Raw genomic sequence first — 15,506 nt, 5'->3', positions numbered from 1 at the left:
GAAGGGTTATCAGGGGTGGATGTGGTAGAAGGTCCCCCACACCCCTTGTTCCTCATTGTGCTTTTCCTGAGCACCCCCTCCCTGGAAGCCACCACCTGGTCCAGGGTGGATTTACTGCTAACAAACGCTCTTCAGGCTCCTTCTGCTATCTCTGGCTGCAAGTAAAGCCCATGCCTCCATGTCCACAGCTTGATGCAGAGAGAAAATAGCTAGATCCCTCTTAATTCACTCAGGCATTCCAGCAGCAAATGCTTTCCAAACACGTCTGAAGGAGAGAACACCCCTTCAGAGGCCTACTGCCACATTTCTTTTGGGCCCCATCTTATTTTGTTCAGGGTGGGCATGGGGAAGGGAGAGCATTTGGACATTCCTGTCATTCTCCTGCCCTCCCTGGCCCCTATCAGATGGCATGGGAGATGCTGGGAGCTTAGGATGGCCCCAACCCCACCCAATTCCGTTTTCCAGTGTGTCCTTGCCATTCCCAGCTGTCACTCAGGCCAGTAATAAACCAATGAAGCCAGGCAGCCAGAAGCCCGGGCTTAGCTGTGGATCCCCTCCCACCCCTCCCACCCCTAAGCCTTTCTATTCCTTGGAGACCACACTCCATGGAAGGACACTAAAGGGCCCACTGGGAAGGGGAGACATCTAAGGGAAGAGGTACAAGGACCAGGGCCCATCGCTCCTGCCCTGACTACCACTTGGCCTTGACCTCCTCTGGAGCAGAGCAGCTGGGGCACCAAGAAGGCAGCCCACCCTAACAAGTCCAGACCCACTGGCTGGTGGTCTTGTTTCCCCTGAGCCTTTCATGGTGTCTACCGTGAGCGCGTCACACTGTAGCAACAGCTCATACGCGCTCATCTGGGCATCCCGGGGCTGAAGTCGCCCAGCTGTCCATGTTTGAAACTGGCTTTTATTGCATCTCCTGTGGCTCACCTACATCCACAACTAAGTCCTGGTGACTCCCAGTGCGCAGCCCACCCCTCTTTCACTCAACCTCTCTCCCTGAAAGGCAGAGGAGGGGATATGAGTCCGTAACATGAGCCAGGACAGGGCTTCGCGCCCAACATCTGGCAATGAAGCTCACATCCCATAATGCTCCTGTGTCAACCTGGACTCCGAGGCCACTCACTGTGGAGGAAAGTTCTCCCAGCCTTTACCTTTGCCTCCCTGGGTGACCTTGACAAATCACTTCCGATCTAGTGGCAGGTCGGACTAGGTGACCCACTGGCCACAGCCAGCCACTGCCAACCACTGGGTCATTTTCTCAGGAAATGAGGAAAGCAAAGGAGGGTCCGACTCTCCCTTTGACACCAAGTATTTCTCCTCATCGTGCTCTCCAATATGAGCCCTTAGCTGGATACGGGGCGGGGGGGGGGGTGTGTGCACTACAACTTCCTCCTCCACCTGATGCCCCTCCCCACTAACACAGGAACCTGTCCTTTCCTGCAGCAATGGAGACAGAAGTCTCCCACTGCACTCTATGCCAGGGCCTGTCTCTGCAGATTACTTAAGGGCTTGATCTCCACCAACTGACCCCAGCTGCCTTCCTTGATCTCCTGGCCACCTTGGGCCACCTCGGGCCACCTCTGCAGAGGCAGCCACAAAGCCAAAGCCAGTTAGCAGGGGAGAGTGACACCCAGACTCTGTCGAGAGCATCCCCGGTATGACTCAGAGGCCATTGGTCTCTGGAGAGCATCCAGACCTCCCCTCCTCAGCCAGCTTTTGTAGATAGAGATCTTCTCCCGGCACAGCAGGCCCCAAATGCCTTGAGACAATCTCTTTCTAATCCCTTAATCCAGTGGCAGGAGCCATTTTCTATTAACAGACATTGACTTCAGTGGAAAAACATAATCCTCTGAGGACCATATCATTGTATAAAATTAATTTCTGTGTGGATGCTCTGTTTGTTTTTAATTAAGAGAGGTGTATAAAACATGAAAAACAGCTGATTTTTGAAGCAAGACAAACCTGTATAAAATAAACATGAGCAATACAGTGTTTCAAGAATACATCTTCCAAATTCAGGACACTCGAGATGATGTGACTTGAAAGGAATGTGAAGGGAAGAGACAGTGAGAAGTAGTGGTGGGAAAAAAAGGAAAGCAAAAGAGACAAGAAAAAGATGAAGGAGGAGAAAGGGCAGGATGGTGGAGAGGATGAGAGCCGAGAGGGCAGGAGAGAGCTTCAGACCCACTGTTCACGCTACTCGCTGCTCGGGCTCTGCTCGAGGCCCTTCCCCACAGGTAGTGCTGGCTTTCAGACGATTCCAGGCTACCGTGGCGAGGCGGTTCGGCTTGGTGTCGACGTGGGTTGTATTGTGCAGTCTTCCTAAGTGAAGAGTAGGTGTCTCAGACGGGAAAAGTTGCCCAAGTTCACACCAACAGTGAGAGTCAGGACTTGGCCCCTCATGGACCAGAGCCCCTGCCCTGCGTGCCTCTCCGGCTGGCTTCTCAGCAAGAGCTGCCAGTGAGCCATCAGCCAGCCCTGTCCACTGCCCTCTGCTCCCCCACGACGAAGCTGCTCCTCCCCTCGTGTTTCTCAAGCCCATTAGACTCATCTCATTGATTCCCACACCTTCTCTGACCACGGAGTTTCGAGGGTCTCTCCTCTGCACTGCTCCCATGCACACCTTCCCGCCGCCCATGGCTCAGCCTTGGGGTCACTTCTTCAGAGAGCCCCTTCGGCCACCTCCTGGTACTGTCACGTCACCCTGGTTTATTTTTATCATGGCACTTACTGCCACGCAATGTTTTCCTTGCTCCCTTTCCTAGTGCTAGAAGAGAATCACCATGGAAGCAGAACTTCATCAGTCTCTCTTAGTACTGTGTCTCTAGCATCTATTTCTGATATATAACAGGAACTCAAAAAACACTTGTTGAATGAATAAATGAATGAATGAATGTACTGCACCCTCGACCCTTATAGACTCTGCGCTTAGCTGTTAGAGAGATATTTCCACAGTCAATACATCAAGCTCTGTGCTGCATTTCCCAATAAGCTCTAATCAAAACTCCTCACTTTCACAAGCAGGTCAAAGCTCTTGGCTGAGGCAGCAGATGGAGATCAATGAGGTGTGAACTCCAACTCAAGGCGTGCTGGTCTGAAGTTTACAGAATCCAGAAGGGGGAGAAGGCATGCTCAGAGTATTGTATTTCTAGATGAAATGAAAAGGAACAAACCAAACACATTCAAAGAAAGAAAGGCTGCCTGGCTGGGTGATCCGTGAGACCCGACCATGCGGTGTCACACTGGATGGGAGCCCAGATGACGTTCAGGCTCACTGCAGCAGAGGACCCAGACCCATCGTGACCTTGGGCTTAGAGGCAGGGCCCCCAGAGCAGGTCCAGGCTGGAGCGACAAGAGCAGAGGTTGGAAGGACACAAGACGAGGATGGAGAGGGAGCTGGGGCAGATTCCTGGACTGAACCTGGTGACAGAGCACAGCCGCGGGCCACTAGCAGACAGGCCTTAGCAGACAGGTACAGCCCAGCTCTGCGGCCAGTGGAGGAGGGAGGGTGGCAACTGGGGGGTCCTCTCGGGCAGGCAAGACGGGGTTAAGCTTGATTCTCTCAGAGGAGCTCGGTGGGGGCACATTTCCCTCTTTTTGAAGCCTGTAAAATAAATCGAGCCAACAGGCTCAGTTTCTCAACAGCAGGAAATGAAGCAAACGTTTTTTGAGAAAACATCCTGCCTTGATGAAGGGCCAGGATCCAGGCTGTGGTCGTTTTTCTGTCACATTAATCCTGGTTTTAGAAAACAGTTCTCCCCCTGAGGAGGCCAGTGTGTCCGTTTGGGAAGGGATGGGGCAGGAAAGCAGACAAGCAGGGCAGTGCGTGGCTTCAGGGGGTGAGGCAGGGTGCCAGGGGAGGGATCGGGGAAAGAGGTGGAACTGGGCTTAGCACGCTGTACTGTAAGTAGGGGCTCCCACGGCTGCTCCCTGCGTGAACTCAGACCCTTGTCCCACTCCAGGGTACCCCGGGCTTGTGTCGTGGGGAGCGGAGTCGGGCTGTCACAAGTGTGAGGAGGAAAGAAGTAGCTGCTGCTGCACCTTCTCAAGACTCCTCCACCTCTGCTTGGCCTCTGGAAGTCAGGCTTGGGCCTGGACCTCCAGTCCTTCTCTCCTACATGAGCTCATCTTTTCCAGACTTTCAACGGCATCTTCATGCTAATGATCCCTCATTTACCTACCTCCTGCCTGCGCCGCGCCCTGAGCTCCCAATGAGTAGACCCACTGGCCTACTTGCTCTGGTACACAGAGGAAGCCAACTGCGCAGTGTGCCTGAAACAGACCCCTCTGCAGTGTTCTCATTCTAGAAAATTGCCGAAGCTGTCCACATGCTAAAGGGAGGACCCAGAGTGATTGTGGCTCTTCCTCCTCCCTCCCCGGAAGCCGTCTCAGTGTGTTGACTTTCCCTCCAAAGAACGCCTAGAATCTGCCACCTTCTCTCCACCTCCATCCCAGCAGCCCAGTGCAGGCCACCAGATCTCCCACCTGGACCTCGTTAATAACTGCTCATGTTCTGGCCTCTTCCATTGCCTCACCCCCTGTCTACACTCTGCAGAGCACCAGGAGCATCTTTCCAGACATAAATCCTGTTCTTTACTCCCGCTTAATCAGATTGGGTGTGAAACCAGACCTCTCCACGGTTTGTAAGGGCCTCCATGACTCAGATCCTGCCTGTCTGTCCACGATGGCCCTTGCCTCTCTCCCCAACCTTGGTCAACGCTAATCATGCTGGTCTGCTTGCTTATTCATTTTCCCTTTTCGCTCCAGGACCTTCCACGTGTATCCTCTACATAGCTCATTTCATTCTTCTTGGCATGGCTAATTCCCTCACATCCTTCAGATGACAGCTTTAGCCGATTTGCAGAGAGGACTTCCTGATGGTCCTAACTAAAACACTTAGGATGCTCTCACCCCACTCAGCCCCAACCTAGCTTAGCCCAGCCCTGAGCACCAGAAATGTGGGTGTGCTCAGGCCTGGGTCCCAGGTGACTCCCACAAGCTCCTTTTCTTGTCTTCCTAAGCCAGCTGGCATTCACCTACCTCCTCCCTTACTTTTACATTTTCTCAAAATTCCTCACATGTACATCATATTTCAACATGCACTTCTCCTTCAAAACTAATTGCAAAACTAGACCAAGGGTGGCCACCCAGTTTCTTGCTGTCCCTTTCACTTTCCAAGTTTAAATATTAGGCATTGCAGGGAACAGGGGGAGAATGGAAAATAACCAACAGGAGGAGGTGGCAGAGCCCACAGACAGACCAAGTTTTACAGCCATGGTCCTTGATCTATAGTTAGCTTCTGACTTCCTTTCTTGGCAGGAACTATATCAGGTATGTAGGACAGTCCTGATTTCAACTCTTCCATTCCATTGTCAGCCAGCATCTCATGGATTTCCCTACTGCAGTCACCTGCCTTGCCCCCCGCTCTTCCTCCTCCCCTTCCTCCTTCCTGCGGCCCCCACAATGACCACCTTTCTTAAACAACCCCATCCTCACTGTGTAGACCCAAGTCTGGCTGAAGTCTGACTCCACCTATTAACATCTCCCTGTCTTTGGGCAAATTAGTTTGTCCTCCCCAAGCCTCAGCATGCTCACCTGCAAGAGAGAGAAAAAGCTGATACATCCACACCAGGACTGGGCAGGGCATGCTGGCATAAGGTGTGCTGATCACTTGGCACTTATAAAAAGCCACCATTTCCCCCCCAGGGTTGATGAATGGTGTGAAATTACTTTTTAGCCAAAAGAGTCCTGGGCTGGTGGAGGGGTGGGTAATGAACCAAACATTATAAGCAGCAATTGATATGGATATCGGGGACTGCTATGCTCCTTGGGAGACATCTGCAGGGAGGGAGCTGTCTATGAGGAAGGCCAGGCCAGTTCCAGTTACCAGGGAAAGGCTGAATATTTACGGACATTAAAGCTCAGAAGACTGATCTTAAGGTAGATGGGCCAGAGCTCCTCATCTCTTGGTTTAAATGTTCTTCATCTCTTGGTTTCTCATCTCTGGGGAATGGATGAGGTTGAGGAAAGCAGCTTAGAAAGAAATTATGGTAGAGAGAATAATAATTCCCCCCAAAATATCCATGCCCTAACTCCCAGGACCTGTGAATATGTTACCTTACCTGGCAAAAGAGACTTTGAAGATGTGTCTAAGATGGGGAAGTCATCTGGAATTATCTGGATGGGCTGCATATAATCACAGATCTCCTTCTTAGAGGTAAGATGGAGGATTGGGCATAGAAAAGGGAAGTGACAATGGAAGCAGAGTTGGGAATAATGTGCTTTGAAGATGGAGGTTGTGGCCACAAGCCAAGGAATGCAGGTAGCTTCTAGAAGGTACCATGTATAAGAAAAGAATTCCACCTTGGAGCCTCCAGAAGAAATGCAGTGATGTGGACACCCTGATACCCTGATGTTATCCTCATAAAACATTGGACTTCTGACCTCCAGAACTATGAGATGTTAAATTCGTGTTGTTTTAAGCCTCCAAAGTTTGTGATAATTTGTTACAACAGCCACAAGAATCCAGAACAGAAATTGCTTTCTCCATTGGTGACAATAAAGCCAAGAGCAGGTGACCTTTCTGAGTCTCTCAGCTGCTTGATGACGAAGCCTGCTGCTGACTGTCCTTTAGCCCAGTTTCAGGCTTCATTTGACCAGGACAGCCCAAAGCAGACTTGAGAGCAGGGAGTTGGATGACATGCCCCAAACTGACCTTCCCCTTGCTATGGTAGGTCCTCAAGGCACAGTCAGAAGTCCCTGACACATTGGAAGAAAGCAGCTGCCTCCCCTAATAAAACCAAACTGGAGGCAAGACTGCCCAGGTTGGCTCTGGACTGAACATTCCCACAGGAGGAGGGGAAGCTGGACTCCTTGACCCTTACCCTGTCCCTATGTGTCCCCTCCCCTTGAGAGACTAGGTGTCTCGGGGGTGCTGGTGGTCCCTCAGCCCTCTGAGCCAGGAGGTGGCACAGCCCTCCCTTTGTGAAGGTGAGTCTGAGGCAGGACATTCCAGTAAGACTGAGGGGATCTCCAGTGATGAAAGGAAGTGGGCTCTGGAAGCCAGTGCTCAAAGTTCACCCTACCCTCATTCCACACAGAGGGCGCCATCTGTCTGGGACCTCTGCTCAGAAATGCATCCCTGCTCCCAAATGGGGGCTGCTCTTCAGGATCCCTAAGGATGGAGGCTCTGCAGATGCCTCTACTGCCTGTTGGAGGCCCTCAAAGGCAGTTCTCACTGAAGGAATCTGACCGCTGCCATCCTGACGAGAGACCCCTCTAAACTGCCCCCCGCAGCACAGCTGCTACCCCAGTGACTCCTATCATTATCTATCTATCATTATCATCTCTATCTATCTCTATCTCTTATCTCTATCTCTATCTCTATCTCTATGCCAAAATTGCTCTGCCCACCCCGGAGATAAGGCCCTAGAAGGGGATTCTAAATCACAACACCATATGCTATTTGGACCTATTTAACAACAACCCAAAAAATGGGGTAAAGTGGCATCTATGGAAAAACCAAAACAGCTGAGGACAGAGAGTTGAAGTGAAGAGTTGACACCAGAGTGGGTGTGGAGCTCCATGAAGGTGGGAGAAGTGGGTAAGCCAGCCCAGCCCCGGAATGGGGGATCGCCTGGGTCAGCTGGAGTGGCCATCACTGCTTTAGAAAGATGGGTCAAGGTCAAGGGTTCTATAGGAAAATAAATCCACATCGCACTGGTCCAGGTGTCCTAGGATGGGTGAAGAATGGCCCCAGCTTTACAAGCAGCTCTTTATGTAGCCTTCTCTCCCCAGTCCATTGCTCACATGTAGCAGCACACCCAGGAAACAGACCCACAGGGAGCCCTGTATAGGTGAGGTCACCTGCATGTGGCCACCCTGCCTGTCCGGACAGACAAAAATGCCTGGGGTCAAGCCCCACCCTGTCTGCTGACCAAGAAATCCACAGTGGAACATCTGAGGAAACCCTTGTGCATTCACTTGTCTATTGTCTTCAGGTGTCTTCTCTAGAGACACCATGGTTGCTAGGATCCTATGAGGGGCCATCAACTTCATCTTGATTTAGTTTATCAACTGTGCTTAACCATTGCTGGTTCTTTGTCCTGTTTCCAATGTGATTAAGCACTTCCCATACCACAGCAGGAAAAAGGAGGCAAAAATAAAAGAAACAGGTCCATCTGACTTGTTCTAGTCCTCAAAATAATAAGTCTTGAATATTTCCCAAGAGTGTGGACTTCCTAACAAAACCAGCTTGATCTCTTGAGTTTTGCTATGTTGAAGCCCAAGGACATGTTGTGTATATGATGAGCACACAAGCAAGTCATCATTTCCCACCCTGAAGAAATGTTACTAATGTAAACACAATGATCTTGGCCATTTGGACTTTTCCCTTGAAATATTTGTGCTTTACACTTGGCAAGCCAGTTCTGTTTGAAAGCTGACTCCCTTTACTGTATACAAGAGAACATTTTCTTCCCTTTCTAAGTACTCTGATCTGTGGTCCTCTGTTGACAGTTCATTCCTTGGAGGTTCCACCTAGCTCTTGGCCACCTGGCTCCTTCCTGCCCGTGGACTGAGCCATCAGACATGTGGCCTTGCAGTGCACCTTGTCTGTGCCCAGACCCCCTGAGTCCCCCTCAGCATCCAAAACTCCTCTCAGAAGCCTCATACACAGTGGCGGAGCCAACACTCTTCCTGGGTCTGGCTCTGATGGGTCAGGGCCGGGGTTAGCACGAGCAGAATCTAGGTTGAATGCCAGGACCTGACCATTGAGTGATTTCTGGCAGTGGGCAGCAGACCAGGTTTGTGCAGCCTCGTTCTCATGGTCTCTTTCTTGGGTAAATGTGTTTGAGGATTCTGATATTTCCTGACATCTGAGAGAACCTGGTTGGAGGCTTCTGGTGTCTTTGTGACTGTTTAGAATTCTCTCTGCATTCTGTGCTTCATGTTGGGTCTTTTTCATTCTCAGCCCAAGAGCCCCCTCCCTCCTAAAGTTCACACTGTTCAAGCCCTTGCAGTCAAAGATGAAGTTCCCATCCCAAAGATGAAAGGACACAAAACTCCTTTTCTTTAATTTCTCTAATCAAGTGATTCAAACAATAATGTCTCTTTGGAACTTTTTATATAAGGTTAAAAAAAAGAGACCATCATTTTAAGGGATAAGGACTATAAAAGAGAGAGATTGTCTTGTAAATTCGAAAGGAAATCTCCAAATTACTCAGATTTCCAACAGTGTTGCTTCCCCTCAAAAGACCTAATGGTGCTTAATTATATCTCTTAAATGATCCACTTCTGGTTTTTCATTGGGGCAGGGGCTGCTGAAAATCAAACTTCTACCTCAGTTCTGTTGTTCCATCCCAGTTAGGTCCTCAAACTTGTACAAGAGGTGATCACCTCTTCTATGAATATAAAGAATTTTGAGCAAACAAATTTATACAGTTATCCACTTCTGGAGGAATCATGTATGTTATGTTGATGATGAAAGGGAACTTCTACTGAATGGGAAAAGGTTAAATTGGTCCTATAAACAAACAGAATTCTATTTTGACTCTTGATGCATATTATTTCACAACAATTTGCAATAAAGAACACAATACTAAGAAGTAAATTTGTTAACATTGAGCTAATCTTTTTTTTTTTTTTTTTTGTACTAGGGATCAAACTCGGGACCTTGTTCTTGCAAGGCAGGCAGCACCAATGAGCTAAATCCCTGGCCCAACAATGAGCTAATCTTATTAAAAATAATTTAATACATGTCATTTGTCCTTTCAAACTCATTATTTGTAGCTACTTTAAACCCAAGAAAATAAAGTTTATATCATTTTAGACCATCTAAAGTTATAGCACAACTTCAAATTTGTTTTTTATTATTTTATCTTTTGACTCAGTAAGAACATTTTAAGTTTAAGATAAAATTATTCTACATTCCATTTTGACAAGCAAAACATCAATTATCTTGTATATTATTTCCCTATTGTCATATTTTTTATCTTCTAAAAATGTCAGTATATATACCAACCTAAACCAAAGATATTTGTACAAGCTTTTCAGCCTGTTACTAGTGGCTATACTTTGTTGTATTAAAAAACAGCAGAGGTATTTTTAATTTATGATGCTCAAGTATCCAAACGTTATTAGTTATTCACACAAATTGATATTAGTTTAAAGTCAACTACAATCTGGAAATTAAAATTTCACTTGACATATTAACTCTGTGATTTTTAGTTTTATAAAAATAATCTCTTTTTGTAAGAATACTGGTTATGACCATTAATTTAGTTGAATAGTTTATTTTGTGAATTTATAATCTCAAGTAAATCAGTGTTAGTTTATCTGCCCAGAAAAATACAATGGAAGAAATTCAACCAATTCAAAGTAATCAGGCTTTTTTTTTTTTCTGGTACCGGGGATCAAACTTTTAAAACTTTCAAGTTGTGTAACAGTCATGTTTCCTCTAAGTATGTAACCTAGCAATTAATGTCATTAATTAAACCCATGGTCAAAAGCTTTATTTATTTATTTTTGTTTTTTTCTCTGAATAGTTTCAACAAGAAAAATTTCTGATTTAACAGATTTAAAGTAGAAAAATGTTTTAGAAATTTTTTATTTCTTTACATTTATGTAAGTCCTAAAATGGTGATACTGCTTTGGGGGGGGCACTTGGAACAGAGCTTATTCTATTAATTTTTTAAGCTTTGAGAATATTTTTACATTTAAAAATTTCTCTCTTTTTTTTTAGAAAAGTTAATGTTTCTAGAAACTATTACTACTTTACTGGTGTGTGTCTTTTAAATAACTATTTCTTCTCTTTAAATATGTGCATGTTCATATCTTGCATCTTTTGACAACTGAAAGTTTACCTTGTCCAAATTCATGCTCCACATAGTGGCATTAATAGTAGAACTTTTAGATTTTTTTTTTATAGCAAACTATCTATAGAATTTGTGTTATGTTATGTTACAGTGCTAGGGATTGAACCCAGGCCTACAACATGCTAGGTAAGTGCTCTACTACCAAGCTACATACATAGCCATTACCCATGTTTTAGATGGCCATGGGTAACATAAATTTTATTCTTTCACCTATAAAAAGAGAGATATTTAAAAATAAGTATTATATTTGACATTCTTCAAATGGTTGATCAGCTCAGCACAATTATAAGAGCCATCTTATTTTTTCCTACTTGTCAAGAAGAAACATTTAGCTTGACTAAGTTTTATAAGTAAAATGTATTAATTTAAATATTTCAATGATTCTATTGAAAACGATTGTTGGGAGCAATGCTACATAATTCTAGGGAAAAATCTTTTGAGTTAAACAAATTGCATAAAAGGAATCACTTAAAATATTGAGAGGTTGGGAGGGAAAGTTTTTAATCACAAATAAAATGGCTAGCAACTCTGACCATTGAGCAGAGAGACCAGGTGTAGGGAACACATAACTAAAGGAAGAGCTCCAAATTGCTGCTTGGCTCTTAGAGGAGCCATCAGTGAAACAGGTTGAGGCACCTTGCAATGGCTGAAATTGAGTAGTCTTGGGGAGAATAAACTCATGTCGTGAAAAAAGCTGAAACAGAGGATCACTAGGGTAATGATTATCTATGTGTCCAATGAAATCTGCAAAGGCTACTTGCCAATATAAAGCAGTCTGTAGCAGCATCTGCATTTGATCCTTATCAAGTGGGATAATGATGAAATGAGGGTCAGCATCAAATAATTGTCAGGTACGATTACGTCCCAAGGAAACTATTTTTGCAATTTGTTCTAGATATAATTGTAGAGATTTCACTAACTGGTTAGATAAAAACAACCACTCCATGGGAAAGACCCGTTTCTCATACCATTGCCCTATTAAGCCTGTAGGTGAGTGGGTGGGTGTTAAGCACAAACAAATAAACTGGATAATTAGAGTTGATACGAAAAACCTGACGGTTATGTATGCTTTGTTCTATTAATTGTAACTCCTTTTGTGCCTCCAGAGTTAATTTTCGAGGGGAATTAAGATCAGAATCTCCCTGTAATATTTTGTACAAATTCTGCAATTGAAAAGTTGCTATCCCTATCTTAGGCCTAATCCAATTAATATCACCTAATAATTTTTGAAAATCATTTAATGTTTTTAATTTGTCTGTCCTAAATTGTATCTTTTGTGGCTTAACTGATCGTTCTGATAACAAGGTACCCAGGTAAATATAAGGCTCAGATAGCTGAACTTTTTCAGGTGCTAGGCACAATCCAAAATGCACTAAATCCTTCTTTGCAACAGCAAAGGCCTGTAAAAGTAGCTATTATGTATCCGCAGAGATTAGTATGTCATCCATATAATGTGTTAAATATACAGTAGGGAATAATTTACGAGTAGCTTGAAGAGCCTGTGTTACAAAAAGCTGACACAATGTGGGGCTGTTAGCCATTCCTTGAGGCAACACAGTCCACTGAAAGCACTTCATGGGTTCTTTAAAATTTGTGCTAGGTACCGAAAAGGCAAATCGAGGTCAGTCACTTGGCCACAAAGGAATGTTAAAGAAGCAGTCTTTTAAATCTACACTTATAAGAGGCCACTTCTGGGGGATTGCCACTGGGTTTGCTATAAGCCAGGTTGCAGTGCCCCCATTGGAATGAGGCTTGTATTAACTGCATGTAAGTCCTGAAGCAAATGCCATTTGCCTGACCTTTTAGGAGTAACAAAGATAGGTGTGTTCCAAGGGCTCACAGATGGTTCTAAATGCCCCTTGTTAACTTGCTCTAATATGAGTTGTTGTAGAATGGTTAGTTTCTCCTGTGGTAGGGGCCATTGATTAACCCAAATGGGATCATTTGATTTCCATTGTAAAGGCAAGGCTGCCTTGGGTAGAGAAACTTCTTCAATAGCCCCAACTAAAAATTTTTGATCATATCCAATTCCAAAGCGATTATTTTTTTGTTTCTGTTCTATAGGCTGTGTTGTTCCCTGAAGTTGCTTGCCTAATCCTTTTCCCAGTTCATATCCCACTTTAGACATCATCTGTTGGCCCAGTGAAGTTTCAGAGGGCAAAGTAGTCACTACGACTCTCCATTCTTCCAACAAATCTCTGCCCCATAAGTTTACAGGTATGGGAGCTATGTAAGGACAAATATGTCCCAATTGACCACCAGGCCCTTCATAAGGCAGGGGAATGGAGCTTTGCAAAACTTGTTGGGGGGCGCCAAGGCCTACCAGCGATGTTTTAGTTGGTTTTTTCCCCCCCAAGATGATGGCCAAAAACACGTGCCAATCACGGACCTGTCAGTGCCCGTGTCTATCAGTCCTGTAAAGAATTTGCCATTCAACTTATTTTGCACATGGGGCAGTTTTTGGAAATCTCTTGGGTGAAATAAATCTCTTCTTGAGGAATTTCTGGCTGAGGATCCTCTTGGGAATTTTTTAAGGCTAACATTATTTAATTGTGGTTTAGGCAAGAGCAACAATTGTGCAATATAATCTCCTTGTTCTATTACCCAGAGTCCTGTGGAACTAACAGGAATATGTAATTCAGAGGTACAATCAGAATCAACAATAGCTGGAATAACAGTAATGCCTTTCAAAGTTAGAGAGAATTTTCCAAGTATCAAGCCAATGGTTCCGGGGGGGGGGGGTCCATGAATTCCTGTGGGAACAGATACCGGAGTCTCACCTCCCAGCAGGTGAACTCTCTGAACAGCAGGAAGATGTATTCCTGAGCTCCCCAGTGTTCCCCTGACGAGGGAAGAAATGTCCCTCCAGACACCCATGCTGTCTGATTTTGTGCTTGTGCACGGGTCTGAACCGGGTACTGCTGATTCAGGGGGACTGGAGCCTCCTGGTCCTGATCTCCTATAGTTTCCTGAGCCCAATTTCCATTTTCCTTGCAGCAGTGTGCCATCCTTATCATATTTGGAGTGGCAGGCTTTAGCCCAGCAAATGCCTTTTCGACAGTGAGGGCAAAGGCCAGGTGGTAACTTATTTTCTCTGGATGTCTGACCTAGTGGCTCTGGGTCAGCTTGTAAAGCCCCTTTCATTTTGCAGTTTTTTCTGAGATGCCCCAATTTTCCACAGTTAAAACATTTTAAATCACTGTGTGTACCGCGTAAATGTTGGGAGATGGCTTGAGCCATCAGAGCCGAGTTGTATAAAGGAGACCCAATATTCTGGCATGCCTTAATATACGCTCCAAGATCTTTAGAGGAGCGAACAGGATTTATTGCCTGTTTGCAATCCATATTAGCATTTTCATAGGCTAGCTGTAAGATCAGGATGTCTGCTGCCTGGGAATTAGAAATCTGTCTCCTAACAGTTTGTTGTAATCTTGCTACAAATTCTGTGTAAGTCTCCACCGGCCCTTGCATGATTTGAGTAAAAGATTTTGTCGGCGCACCCTCAACTGGCACAGAAGCCCAAGCCCTCCGCAGGAGATCCTCTAGCTGGCGGAAGAGTAACGCTGGGCAACAGGCCTACCTGCTTAAATCCGAAAAGTCACCTGTACCCAATAATATGTCAATAGTAACTTCTCTCGACTGAGCATCTCCCTGAGCATTCCTATGAGCCTGTTCCCTGATTAAAGAACGCAGTTCCACCTCAAAGTGGAGATACTGAGCTGGAGATAGGCACATTTTCACAAGGTGAAAAATGTCATGAGGAACCAGAGAATAAGTCTGGAGTACATTGTCCAAGAAGCCCATTGTATAGGGGCTTTGGATGCCATTAGTTAGCACGCTCTGCCTGAGGTCCTTTAGGATGTTAAAATCAAATGAGGCATGAACATACATGTCCACCTCTGAGCTGTCAGGATCAGGCAAAACTGAGACAGGACAGCACAAAGGGTCTCCCACTGCCTTGCCTGATGTCACAGCCTTTTGCAGGGTATGGCGATAGGGAGTGGCCCCAGAAGAGGGCTTCACAAGAGGGGCAGCTGGACCTTTGCAAGATGGCTGAGGGGCTAGAGAGTTAGGGTCCTCCTCAGCACGCTGTGGTGGTGGAGCAGAAGCTGCAGTGAGATGAAAGCAAACTGGAGAAGAAGCCGAACAAGGGGAAACATGGACAGAAGGGTTGGTGGGGGGAGGGGTAGCCGAGGTTTCCTGAACTGACTGAGAGAATTGGAGAGCAGAGCGGACTGAGGCCCAAGTGGGTAGAGTTCGGGGGGAGAGGCGATCACGGCTTCGCTGAGCCTCACGGAGAACGGTACCTACATGTTCCCACGTTATTAAGTTAGTTGTCCCTTCCTGGGGAAAAGATGGGACATGCATTTGTATGTCTTTTAACAAATCTATCACAGCACCCTTAGGTACTGGGTACATAGCTTGCTTTAACAGTGACTTAAGTAATTTGGCAAAGTTACGCTGTTCTGTTGACAAAGACTGACCCATAGTTGTAACTCAGCAAAGATAGAAAATTACCCCCAGCTGGACACTCTTACCACCAGTGTCCCTCGTCCGAGTCCGGAAATCGTCCTGGGAGATCCGTGTGTTGTCTCTTTTACTCCGAGTTTGTCTCACAGGCGAGTT

This window comes from Heterocephalus glaber, unplaced genomic scaffold (genome assembly GCF_053883595.1).
Source record: "Heterocephalus glaber isolate CG9 unplaced genomic scaffold, H.glaber_assembly_v1.0 deba00001600, whole genome shotgun sequence".
Taxonomy (NCBI): Eukaryota; Metazoa; Chordata; class Mammalia; order Rodentia; family Bathyergidae; genus Heterocephalus; species Heterocephalus glaber.
This window is presented reverse-complemented; position numbering follows the sequence as displayed.